This window comes from Echeneis naucrates, chromosome 24 (assembly GCF_900963305.1).
Source record: "Echeneis naucrates chromosome 24, fEcheNa1.1, whole genome shotgun sequence".
Taxonomy (NCBI): domain Eukaryota; kingdom Metazoa; phylum Chordata; class Actinopteri; order Carangiformes; family Echeneidae; genus Echeneis; species Echeneis naucrates.
Window position 1 is genome coordinate 7,596,691 of NC_042534.1, and position 12,639 is coordinate 7,609,329.

At 42.3% G+C, this 12,639-nt stretch overlaps 1 protein-coding gene across 2 annotated transcripts in view; it reads right to left on the reverse strand.

Moving 5' to 3' along the window:
• Positions 1-12,639, reverse strand: part of fut8b (fucosyltransferase 8b (alpha (1,6) fucosyltransferase)) — a 74,092-nt gene that overhangs the window by 35,680 nt on the left and 25,773 nt on the right. The window contains exon 1 of one of the 2 annotated variants that reach the window (XM_029496401.1): positions 4,244-4,293. The exons of the other annotated variant lie outside the window; for it this stretch is intronic. The gene's annotated coding sequence lies outside the window, so the exon portion shown is untranslated. Of the gene's footprint in view, positions 1-4,243; positions 4,294-12,639 lie in introns of those variants that run through there. 2 annotated transcript variants of the gene reach the window in all.

The window sequence follows — 12,639 nt, forward strand, 5'->3', positions numbered from 1 at the left end:
TCCATTAACTTAGGCTAAATGGCAGAGAGAAAGCCTGGCATGGGGACAAGCGTGGGGAAAGAGAAGAAAACAGATGGCCAGCTGGGAGAGTAAAGGGCATGACGCACAAAGTGAACTGCAATGGGTTTTAATACATACACACAAAAATGCCTGTGGCTAACACGTAGTTTGCTGAGGTCACGTTGTCAGAATTGTTTATGGGAATTTGGGGCGTGTAACATCCTGAGGGAGAGTTCGGGTTTTACAATTACAGAAAAAAATTGCACACAGTGATTCTGATAGTCCTCAGAGTCTGCAATGTTTATGTTTTTTTTAGGTAAAACAGGTAAGCTAAATTGAGAATTAAATGTACATTGCCAACACAGTAGACTCATTCAGACCAAACATAAAAATTAACAGTATAATGAGGAAAAAAATTGAAAATGATGGGTATCTATAACTAACCAGATGTTTGTTAGGTGGTGAGGGCTATACTGGGGGAATTGGGACTCAGATTCTTTCTAAAATTCAGACAACAGCTCTTCAGAAGCAGAAAAAACTAATCTATATTAAAACCATCAATTAGCATAATGAAAATCCAGTAATAGGACTTCAGTAGGTTTTCAATTCTGTTACATTAACAGATAATGTGAACAAACACTTTGCCATTAAGATATATTTGACTGGAAGATATTTTTCAGGTGAACAAGAAGTAGGGATGCACCGATATTAAAATTTTGGCCGATAATGATATCCGACATTTACTGACATCGATATCTGTTTTTTTTTTTTTAATTCTGAGTTTATCAAATTTTGTACATTCTGAAGATCATGTAAACAGAATTTTTGAATGTCTTCCTTTATTTTCAAAACTTTTTTTTTTTTTTTGCAACTTTTACAACTTGGAGCAAATCTGTAAATTAAAGTACAGTTTAACTCCCTCAACTCAAAAAACTCTTTGTTTGGATGATGAAATAAAACAAAAAAAAAAAAAAATCACTGTGCTTTTGTACATTATATGACTTTACTAAAACAAAAGCCAGCAGGTTTCCACCATGGAGCAGTTCAAGGCGCAACACACGGTCCTATCAATATGTCACAACAGTTATAAAACATATTATTTTTAATATGTGCTATTGAAACACACCAGACGTTATACGGCTGCGACATTGATATACATTATGGATTATTGATGGTATGGTGTCTACATGACTCTGAAAAAAAAAAAAAAAAAGAGATTCCGAATCTATAACTGATGCACCGTGGCAGGCAGTGTGTCCCAAGCCTTAGCCTCCTGCCACTGTTTGTGAACGATTTTACGTGGCATCCTCTCTGCATTACCTCGCCTTTGCAAGTATTGCATACTGCTTTTTGAGTATCTTCTTTCGACTCTGTGAAAAACGTCCACACCAAATAGTAAACACTAAAACACATTATCAACTAAGGAAGGACTAGCCTTATTAGCTTGTCTTTTTGTTGAGTAAAAATAAAATAAAAAATAAATGGGGAATTTAGGGACCATGAGTTATAAACAACAAGCTCAAAATACAATGGGCAAGGAGTCACTGGGGGCCACACAGAAACTTTCTAAACCAAATGGATAAAGCAAATCAAAAAAGTCAATGCAACAGAGGGGCTCTAATGATGACTAGGAATAATTTGGATGGGCTACAGAGAGTGTAAGAATATTTGTCAGCTCTTTTCAAAGGGGGTCTTGAATTCAAACAGTGACACTTCAAATAATGAAGCATCAGCTACCTAAGCAGTGAGCCACTTTAGCAGTGTGGAAGCAGCCCCACCTTATAGCAACTTTGGGATTAAGTCTGGCAGAAGTGGCTAAAGGTCTCAGAGAAGTTGCAGCCATGCAGCTGCTGAGCTCACTGTAGCTTGGCATTCAGTATCAGAGCTAAGCACACAGCCTCTCCTTCAAGGTTATCTCTGCAGAGAATTCGCTGACAGCAGGAAACACACACAGGCACATAGACACGCATTTCACACGTGCACATGCCCTCAAAGTGGCACAAAGTTGGGTGCCCACACTCACACTTGCACACAAGCTCACCTCTCTGGCTCTGGGTGCAGCTTGTTTGTGCTGGTCCTTATGCAAACAGGTTTTTAATTGGGATTGAGGGACGTGTGATTAGCAGTAAAAAGGCACCAATCGTTCCTCTATTTTATTATTTTTTATGTCCAAATAAAAATCTGGACCTAGGCTGCAGCCCCACCTGCCAACCCAATCTGTCTCCTGACAAGTGAAGGTGGCTCTCAGGGCTCAGATGCGGTCAAGGACAGGGATGTTAATTCACCATGTCAAGGAGGGTGATGAACTGGTTGCGGAACAGTGCATGTGCGTGTTCGAGAAAGATGGAAAAAGAGAAAGAGCCACTCAAGCAGCTGCATGTATCATGCCTAGAGCAGAAGGGGCATGAAGTGCCAGAGTGTATGTGAAAGAGTTTAAGTGTTTATTTGGGAACGGGAAGCATCATTACAAACTGATCATTTACTTTATGCACAGCAGTACTGAGAAATATAATACAGCAAAACAGTCAAACTGTGGAGTGCTGCAAAGAGCCTTGACCATCATTATTTGTGAGAAATACAAAGGGAAAGATCAAGGTCTGTGTTATCCATCTACTTTAAGCTCTGTTGCTGCTCAGATCTGGACACAGAAGCACACAGAAACACACACACACTTCCTGTCAGCTCTAGTTTCTGTTCCTCATAATGACACCCAATGACAGCTGACCTTTCACGGCCCGGAGTGCCATGAGGTGGGGGCAGTGAGGTAGGGGGAGAGAAGGGCTCTCTGCTGACCCCCATATAGAGAGTGCCATCCTTCATTTAGTGACTTTAAAATAATCAAACGAGTGCCTGAATAGATAGGGGAAAAGAGGAAGAGAGAAGAGGAGGAGAAATGAAAGAGAACTTGGAGGGAACAGCTACTGTTACACAAATTGTGTGATTTTTATCATCTGAATATGTGATGACGCATAATGCGATACCTCTGGATCCACTGCCTGTGGATTTTACTCAGATTACAATCAGACCTTTGAAATTAAACTTGGAGGTGTTCAAGCTTGCACTGTGATTACAATTTGGCTTCAGTCCACAATGAACACTAGATGATGACAGAAAAGGTGTTCTAAAATGCAACATAAACACACACAGGCACACACATATATAAGGACTAAACTGGAACCACAGTCTGAGTGACAAATCTGGCTGGAAAGTAAAAGAAAAAAAAAAAATGAAATGGCACCACAGTGAGAGCAGACAGAAAGAGAATATGTCCAAGTTTAAAAGCAGTGGTTAGGGGACATCAGCCACAGACAAAGGCACTGAGGCAAAATTGTCCTGAGCTCTTCTCACAATCTCCCAATAAAAGACAAGATTGACGAGAACAGGGGGCTCAGTGGTCTCCTGTGCAATAAGTTACATTTCCAACACAATAAGCAGAGCACCCCACCCCCACGATACTCCCCACCTCACTCATCTTCTGCGACAGAATTTACCGTCAGCGGTTAACTCCCATTATACCCTGGCTCTGGGCAAAAGTGCCCTGTCCCAGGCCGAGGCATGAATGATGAAGCAATGACTGTGGAGTAGAAAAGATTAAGAAGAGAACTGTGGCAGGAGAGACCCAGCAGCAACGGCACATGGGGAGGAGGAGGAAGACTGAGAACAAGGATGAGGAAAAGGTAAACAGCACAAGAATGTCCAGATAGCAAGAAAAGGAAAGAACTTGTCATAGAGCAAGACAGAGGGAGAAAATACGACAGCAATGTGCTAGGAAAAGTTGGATGATGGGAAGGTGGTAATTGGAAGAAAGATGGCTGCTATAGACACAGAGAGGGGGAGAATGAAAACTGCCCCTCCAAGGGGTTCGAGTCCTGACTAATAACAGAGAAGGAATTCTATAAACAGCAGTAACACGCAGCTTCCACCGATTCATCGCCTTCTCCTACATTACCTCCCTTCTTTTGTTTGCAACCCTTGACTCCAGCCTTTTGGTCTGTGGCCTTAAATCCCAACACTAAAAAAACATCAGCCACAACAACTGAGACATTTATTTATCCTCTGTTCAGCCCTCTTCCAAGAAACCAGAGACAAAACAACCAGCTACTGCAGGAGACAACTGTTTGTAAGATAAGATACCTTTTTTAAAAGAAGAGGAATAGCCTTTATTTAGAAATGCCAGGACAAATTAAAGCTGGTTGCAGTCATTTGTATGAAGACAGTGCTGAAGGTGAAAAGTGAAAATGACCTGGTCGTTCATACTCGACTCTCAGTTCCATGTTCTCTCCTCCCTTTGACTCTCCAGGCGCTCCGATGTCCTCCCTCCCTCCGAAGACACACATATGAAATAAAATGAATCCTCCAAATTGCCTATGGCTGCATGCATCGGTCTGTCGGGATTGGCCCTGTGATGGACTCGCGCATGAATAAATGTTACAGCCGACTAGGAAATTAATAATTGACAAGTTGAGATGAGTGTTTCTGTGCCATGCTCCTGCCTGACTGCATCTGTGCGGGCTCGCTTCTGTCCTCCTCTCAACTCTCCACTCCACTCCCTATTACTATATTCTGGTCGCTGACTTCCTCTTAACTCCATTTCCTCTTCCCATCTTTACAGATTTTTGTTAAAGCTTGACATTTAAACCCAAAACCCACAGGGACCTGCCTCGATCAGTCCTGGGTAAGCTTGCACTGAATCTCCCATTTAATTGCTTTGCTTTGGGTCAGAATGGTTTGGGTAAAGTTAGAATACACTCACCCTCACTTAATGATTTAAAATTACTCAGCAATGCTGAGATACTGGTATGGGTAATTGGGCTTCATTGGATTAATGAGAGTTTAGTTTCAGACATTGCTGGAATTGGGATGGTTTGAATCCCTCCTTTGTAGCAGGAGCCTGCATACGTCACAACACAAGCCATACTGACAGAACTCATTGTCCCCATCAGGTTGTGTTTTCTGCTTCAGGTCCATACTTGATCATTCGCCTGACTTCTCCTCCGTCTCGACGTCTGGCACTGTGTGTGTGTGTGTGTGTGTGTGTGTGTGTGGGCTCAGCCTATCAGCTTCTGTTTAAATGTCCTTTCCACACAATGTGACCTGTTTGTAAGTCTTTTGTACTTAATGTATGTATCATGTAGCTGGAGGCCATTGGTTGTTGGTGTAGTGAAACTGACAATTACAGGCTGCAGTGCAAATGTTCCCTCTGTGGCTTTTCATAACCAGGCTTTTTTAGTGTAGTCATTTGGGCTTGGCCCGAAATGGTTCAACTCTGCATTACCCCAGAGAACAATAAAACAGACAAGAATCATTGCAAAACAACTTCTACCTTCCTTACAAGGGATGAACTTTCTGAAAGGCGATTAAAGGCACACGGTGGCAGAGTTTTTCCCAATGACCCTGATTAATGGAGCCTGAGAAAGCTGCCACTAACCAGGAACTGTTGCTTAACCTGTTAAGTCAAATCGGCTGAAAAATAAATAAATAAATAGGCAAACGAGACAATCAACCACTATAAAATGCAGTAAAACAGGACAATGTCAAGGCTTAGGTCATATTGTCCACAAAACAAGACCAGAGGTGTATTTTGGTGCAAAGGTTTATGTTTAGAAATTGATATCATGATAAAATGCAGAGCGGAAGAGAATGAAATGCTTAGTATGATTTTAAATCCAGCTGCAGCACGGCCATGTTTGTAGTCTGATGAAAGGAAAAAAGCAACTGAGCCAAATGACACCAAACAATCGAAAACTACAACACCCAGTTTATGAGTAAAGGCCTTTACTGCTGGAGGCTGCTATGAGCAGCAGAAATGAGGTGATGGTGCGCGTAGTGTGACTGTAGCATGTGTGGAGGTTGTGTGTAGTGTGTGCACAGGGTGCAAAAGTTAGTGAGTGATTTTGGGGGAGTTGGTGTAGTTCTAAATAAAGTTATAACTATAGTTCTTGTTGTAATTATAGTTGTTATAGTGTTATAGCGTTAAAGTTGCTCTTTCCACAGGAAGTGAAAAGTAACCCATTTGGCACACTTGGGACACGTTTGGTGCCAAATTGTTGCAAACTGAGTGTATGTCCAATTGTATCCTTACTAAAACCTTTGAAGAGGCTTTACAAAATTCTTTCATATTTAGTGTAGTCAGTGAATGGTTGATGGGGATCAATGGGATCTGTGTGCATGGAATCAATGTTACCATGGTGTTATCTTCAGTCAAACAGAGGAAAGACCCTGGCAAGGATGGAAACTTCACATTTTTTCCTTTGGTTTATTCAAATTTTCTCAGGCATAGTAACAGGTACATTATTTTTGACACTGGGAGTACATTTTCTGATTTGCCCAGATTCAGCCCTCGACAACAACAAGAACATGCAAATGAACCTTGTGGACCAATTCTTCATTTGCTTTGAGTACGTTTTTTTTTTTTTTTTTTTTTTTTTTTAGAATTTCTTTCCTGAAAACAGGTTAAATCACATTAAGCTGCAGATAAAAAAAAAAAAACTTGATACACACCATGCCAAGGCAGTGTTAAAGCCTAACTGATGCAATCACACACAAACAGAATCCCACCTTTGACCACACCATCTCATATGGAGGGGAAATCGTGAAATTAATATTGCCTGTTCCTTCAAAATTGATTGATCCACTTCTTTTTAAACCTTTCTTGTATACAGTTCAGGCACTGCTGAGGCCTTGTTAGAACAGGGTGATGTTACACAACGTGACTTTGTAGGTCAAAGTGAAGGCACTAAACACGTCAACTGGTGGCAGAACACTGCGATTCAAGTGGGAGCAGCTGCATCCTTGTTTCAATAACACACCAGCAACATGCTGTGACCCCCGCCTCCCCCCTTGTGAAGACCAGTCCACAGACAACCTGTGGGCACAGTGACTCTATTGTTGCCCTTCAGTGTGCTCTGGGACATTACATGCCAGCAATATGTTGCTTGCAAAAAAATGACATTCGTGTTACATGTATGTAAGGATCATGTGTTTGTTGTCTGTTCACTTAAAAGCTGGTCCTGCTGACATTAGTCTAGACAAAAACAGGGAAGTCCATCAATCTTCCGTCCCTCTTTTGTTCTTCCCTTCATTTGGTGCTTATTCAGTTCCCCTGTGAAATGATTGCGCTTTCACCCCCTTGCTTGCTTGCAGCTCCTACTCTGAGTGTGTAACCATCCACTGCGCACAGCTGTCATGTGTCTGGTGAAAGCGGTGTGACTGACACTCATTGTTCAAGATTGAATATGCATTTCTCCCTCCAGGACTGACGCATGCCAAATGAAGGACATTTGCCTGATTGATGGCATCTATTTATAATGGGGCACTCTCTTTTCACTCCTGTACTCTCTCATGCTCTCTGTCTGTGATACTGACCTTTGACAGGCCAAAAAGAAGAATCCACTACTGGCTAAACAGACAGAGCTGAACTTGGAATACTAAATCAAAAGTTATTTGAAATATCTTATAGTTCACCAAAAGTTTCTATTGAAGGGTGAGAAAATGTCTTTTGTTGCAGAAATTATGCAGGGGTACAGGGACAGGGGGAGGGGGAGGAGGAGGTGGGGTACACCAAGGTTTGACCGCAAACATAATCAATAATGCACAGTCTATTGTGTTTCAGCACGGCAGTTGGCTAAGCTCAGTTACATTCAAGTCAATCCACAGCACCAGGACAGCCGGGCCTGTGTCACCAGTCAGGATGAAAGATGGGTCTTCTTTAAGGCAACACCAGGAGAATGGCGAGGACGGATGGAGACTGGATGATGGCCTGGGCAGATGAGAGAGAATGTGGGCGGACTTGGCAGGAAAACGAGGCACAGAGGGAGTGCCTGGTTGCCACTGCTGCAGATGTTGTTTGTGTCTTCACACAACGATGCACTTTGCAATCCAACCAAAAGGGATGGGAGACTATGGCCCTCAGCTAAAGCACTAAATAGTAAAATAACAACAACAAAATGAAGATAAAAACAGTGCCATCTTCTCCAGCACAGTCACACTGTGACAAATACTTCATTTTATACATTTAATTTGACGTGAACAACTAAAATTAGCTTTGCCTGTGTCTGTATTTGCCCTCCTTTCCAAGCTCTGTTCTTGCTCTGGTTTTTGACTACTTCCCTGACGCAACACACTGATACTAGCCAAGCTGAGCAACAAAATGCTTCCTCAACGGCTAATCCACGCCTTAGGCAGCATCGATGGTATCATCTTCAACTTTGCAAGCCAAAACGCTGGCTTGTAAAATAAATCCAGTCAACAGCATTTGAGTCCCCCTGATTCTGTTGCTCACACTGAACATTGTTAATGAGCCTTTAGAGAGCATTAAACTATTATGATCCACACGACATCTGCATCCATGCATTCATTACAGCATGACATACAAGACATACTCACTGGTTTTCATGGAGGCCATTTAGTGGGCACGGTAACAGATGGGCCATTCTGTTGTTATTGCTGCTATATTGCCTTGTAATGCAGATGTTTGTGTGACTGCCTCTGAATTATTGATATGCTCATGTGTATTGTAAGTGCAATCAACATGTTAATACCTGTTTGTCACAGCATACAGGACACTGTGTCTTTAGATCACTTTTCAAAGATATTGTTGGACCACGCAGAAGCTGCTGAAAACATGAGAGTGGAGAAACAACTCAGCTATGAAATGCAATTGCAAATTTTTTCTTTCATGTACCAAAATACTGCAACTGGGGATTGTTTTTATTTTTATTTTGTCTCTTGTGATAAGTGAGTCTCATTTGATTGTGTTTGAAGATCCTCAGCTACCATGTCATCTATTACAAGGGACTCCCATTCAAAAATCTTGGTAATTGTAATCATATCCCAGCAAATACATGATCCTGGAGAAAAAAAAAAAAACATAAAAAAAAACAAAACAAACAAACCCCCCCGCCACAAAAACCTGCAAAGCGCCTTTTGTGCAAAGTATGCATTTATCTTAGTGTTGTACAACTAGCATTGATCTAATGCCAGCCCTGTGAACAGAGAGGGTGCTAGCTGGAGCCCCCTTGTTTGTGTGTGTGTGTGTGTGTGTTGGTAATGATTTACTTTTGTCTTTGTCTCTCCAGAAGTAGAAATCTCCTGCCCTTTATGCTCACTTCTTGCCTCCTAAATCTGTTGAATCTGATCCTCCCAGTGAATCATCTGTGGTGTCTGCTTCTGTTCCCCTTCCTGTCAGTGAGCTGAGGGCCAGCAGAGGGGAACGGGCTGCCAGCGCCTTGGCCTGGTTGCCTGGCTCCCCACAGCCTAGTCATTACTGCTAGCTAACAAGCAGAGAGCGAGGGACGTCTACAACTGCTCTTCCCCTTAACTAACAAAGAGAACGACCTCACAGTTACCTCTGGTAGAAGCAGCAGCAGCAGCAGCAGCAGCAAAAACACATAAGATCCTGCTGGACCCATGATTGTACTCTCTCATTATATGCTGTCGACCAAGGGGGGGGGTTGTACATGCTGGGCTCCAGGTCCTTTCAACTAGCATAGTGAGACTACCGGGGGAGCGAGTAAGGCTCATTATGTACACAACCTGTCACATACCACTGCTTTCAATTATCTTTATGTTGTGATATGTGTGTGCTTGCATGCATGTGTTCTGCGTCATACTCATGTGCTTTCAGCTGAATATTTACAAACTGCCTTAATGTCATTTTCCATTTTTGTTGGTGCCAGAGATTTCAGAGGGGCCAAGGGAGGGAAGTGGGGGGGGCGCATGAAAGGAGCTTGATTTGATTTGATTTGATTCCAGTGGCTCCATCAGAGCCAGGGGTGACAATTGAGTGTGTATGGGGTGGGGGGCTATGCGTACTCAAGCGTACATGGCTCAAACCAATCTACGGGCATACATGCTCACAAAATTATATTTGTCATCCGAAAGGCATACACAAAAATGCTTTTTAAACTGCAGTACATGCAGGATTTCACTTAATCTTGGCAGTCACTTCCATTGAAAGTGATTGGTGGTAGGGGGGTTGACAACTTGATGTTTTCATCACTTTTCAGTTGACGTTTTATTTAGTAAACTCACTATCTCATCTTTGCTCAAGCACTGAAGTCTCTCACTCTATTACAAGCTAATGAGACTAGCCATGGCTAAGTTCTGATCTCATTATCCATATTTGTTAACCGTCAGGGTTGCGGTGGGCATTGGAGCCAATCCCCACTAACATTTGGTGAGGGCAAGGTTCACACTGGACAGGGTGGCAGTCTTACACAGGGCCGACGTAAAGAGGAAACAACTTTTCGTATTCACATTCACGCCTTAGACCAACTAACCTTAGTGCATTCCTTGGACTGTGGAAGGAACCCATGCAGGCACAGGGAGAACATGTAAACTCCACGAAGAAAGGCCCCAAGCCCAGAAATTGAATCCAGAACCCTCATGCTGTGAGGTGCTAACCACCATTCCACTGTGCCGTCCTTTGCCTAAGTTGCTCAGCAGGACTCCTATACTCTCTCACTGATGAAAAACAATGAAACAAACACACTGTACCGTCAATTAGCCCCATAGCACATCTTGCACAGGCTACAGTCCAAACACTGTCATGGTATCAAACACATGGCCTGTAAGTGGGGACTGTCTTCACAGAGGAGGTAAACAAAACCAATACAAGATCAACAAAACGTAATGCAACACAGCACAGCAGTCCTGCAATATACTATACATCTGCAAAGAGTACAATATATTGAAACCTTTTGTTGAGCACTACTGACCAGTTTTAAGTGGTGTATCACCTTTCACTGATGCAAACATAATGTGCATCACAGTATGATGCGAGTGTTTATTATTTTTACAAAACTACAAACTAGTACAGTATTGCACTATATTGGATTTTTTGCACACAAGTCAAGAATGACTGCAGCTTTGGATCGACATATTTCTGACACTATTTCAAAAACGCCATACACTCATTAAAAGTACAATGGCATTCTATTACATGGATATTGAATACTATTGCATAGAGTTTAAATATGTTAATGTAATTGTGCCCATCCCTGTCATCTTGCATCATGCAAAAAGGGCAATGCACGATGATCTTTGTGTTTCAATAAGTTACGACTTCTTTCCAGTTGTAAATCTTCACTGATTTTTGCGTTAAAAAAATAATAATCAAAAAAACTACATTTAAAAAGCCAGTTTGAATTTTCTCCACTTAAGATGTTTTCAATGTTGCTACTTTGTTCAAATATATTTCTAATGATTGTGATTCGGTGCTGAAAAAGAAGCGATGTAAATGGTAATTTACAAGTATGCAAAACGTTCGGCTACCAAATTCCTTTAAAAAAATATCTCACAAAAAGGAGAAGAGCCACTTCAATCCAACTATTTTGCTAATCACTTTGGTTTTACGATAAATACACAATATTACACATTTTCTCTGCCATCACAACCATAACAAATGCTAAATTACAGCTTTTTGCAAAAGCACTTTCATTCATTATCTCTCATTCACCCGTTCGCACTCACACCAATGGCAGTAGGCTCCCATTAGATGCTGTTTGGAGTTCAGCCTTTTGTCAAATAACAGTTTGGCACAAAGACACGAGGAACAGAGGGCTCAAACCCCAAGTGATTAGTCGATGACCTGCTCAGCCTCCCGATTCCGGCTGCCCTCTCATCAATGTGCAAAGTTGTGGAATAAAGCTTCATAGTGCTGTTCTCTTTACCAAGCGTAAATACCAGTTATCTCTGCAGCCAAATTTGATATAAAACCAAACTTTACATGAGGGACCATTAATTTATCCAGACCAGCTGCCCAGTGCAAATCAGTATGTGTAGAAATGCAGAATCTGCAAACAGCTGCTGTTACGCTGCTCTTTCCTTCAGTGCCCTCACACACAGTGATGAGTATAGATGAGCAGTGTAGACACCAGTTACCTCCACATAATTTAGCCCGCAGTCCCCAGTGCCCCCTCCTCCAATTTATCCTCATGTCACGTGGCTAATCTTTGACAGGTAGCACACAGAGACATGCAAAGTGCAGCTGCCCTGAGACCAGAGCTTTGACCCCAGGTAATGGGTCTCTGGGAGGGAGAGGGTAGAGGTGGTAGGTTGGAAAGGCTATGAAGCTCTGTACAGTTAAGGTAAACTGGCTAGCTTATCCTCTGGGACTAACTGCCCCTTGCTGCAACTCTTGCCCTGTTACCTCTACTGCAATGAAGCAAAGTGACGCTGTTGCCAAGGTTACTTAGTTATGGAAGGGAATGGAGGTTAGATAGTACAGATTAGCTGATTTAGTTCCTGAATACATGACTGATGTGACAAGAAATATGATTGTGTTGTGGTGACATATGTAGTGATGGGCTACCAGTGGTAAAGGAAATTTTACGCTGCTTGAGGAATACAGAAACAGTAAATATGTATGTTTCAGAAAAAAATTGCAAAAAAAAATCCAAGCTGGTTTGTGAGTGTTAGTCTGTGCACTGCAAGTTGGTGAAGCTATGCCGACTCTGTTGAATGTAAACTAGCCACTGCAGTACTCAATCAGATGCTGCCCCACCGGGGATCCACCATGTTGTTCGACCCCCTCCTCCTTCCCCCCACCACCACATCCACCCCCACACAGCCCAGCATCTAACACAAAGTGCCGTCATCCCTGTTAAAACTGCCTGCCCTGCACCCACCTCGCCTTCT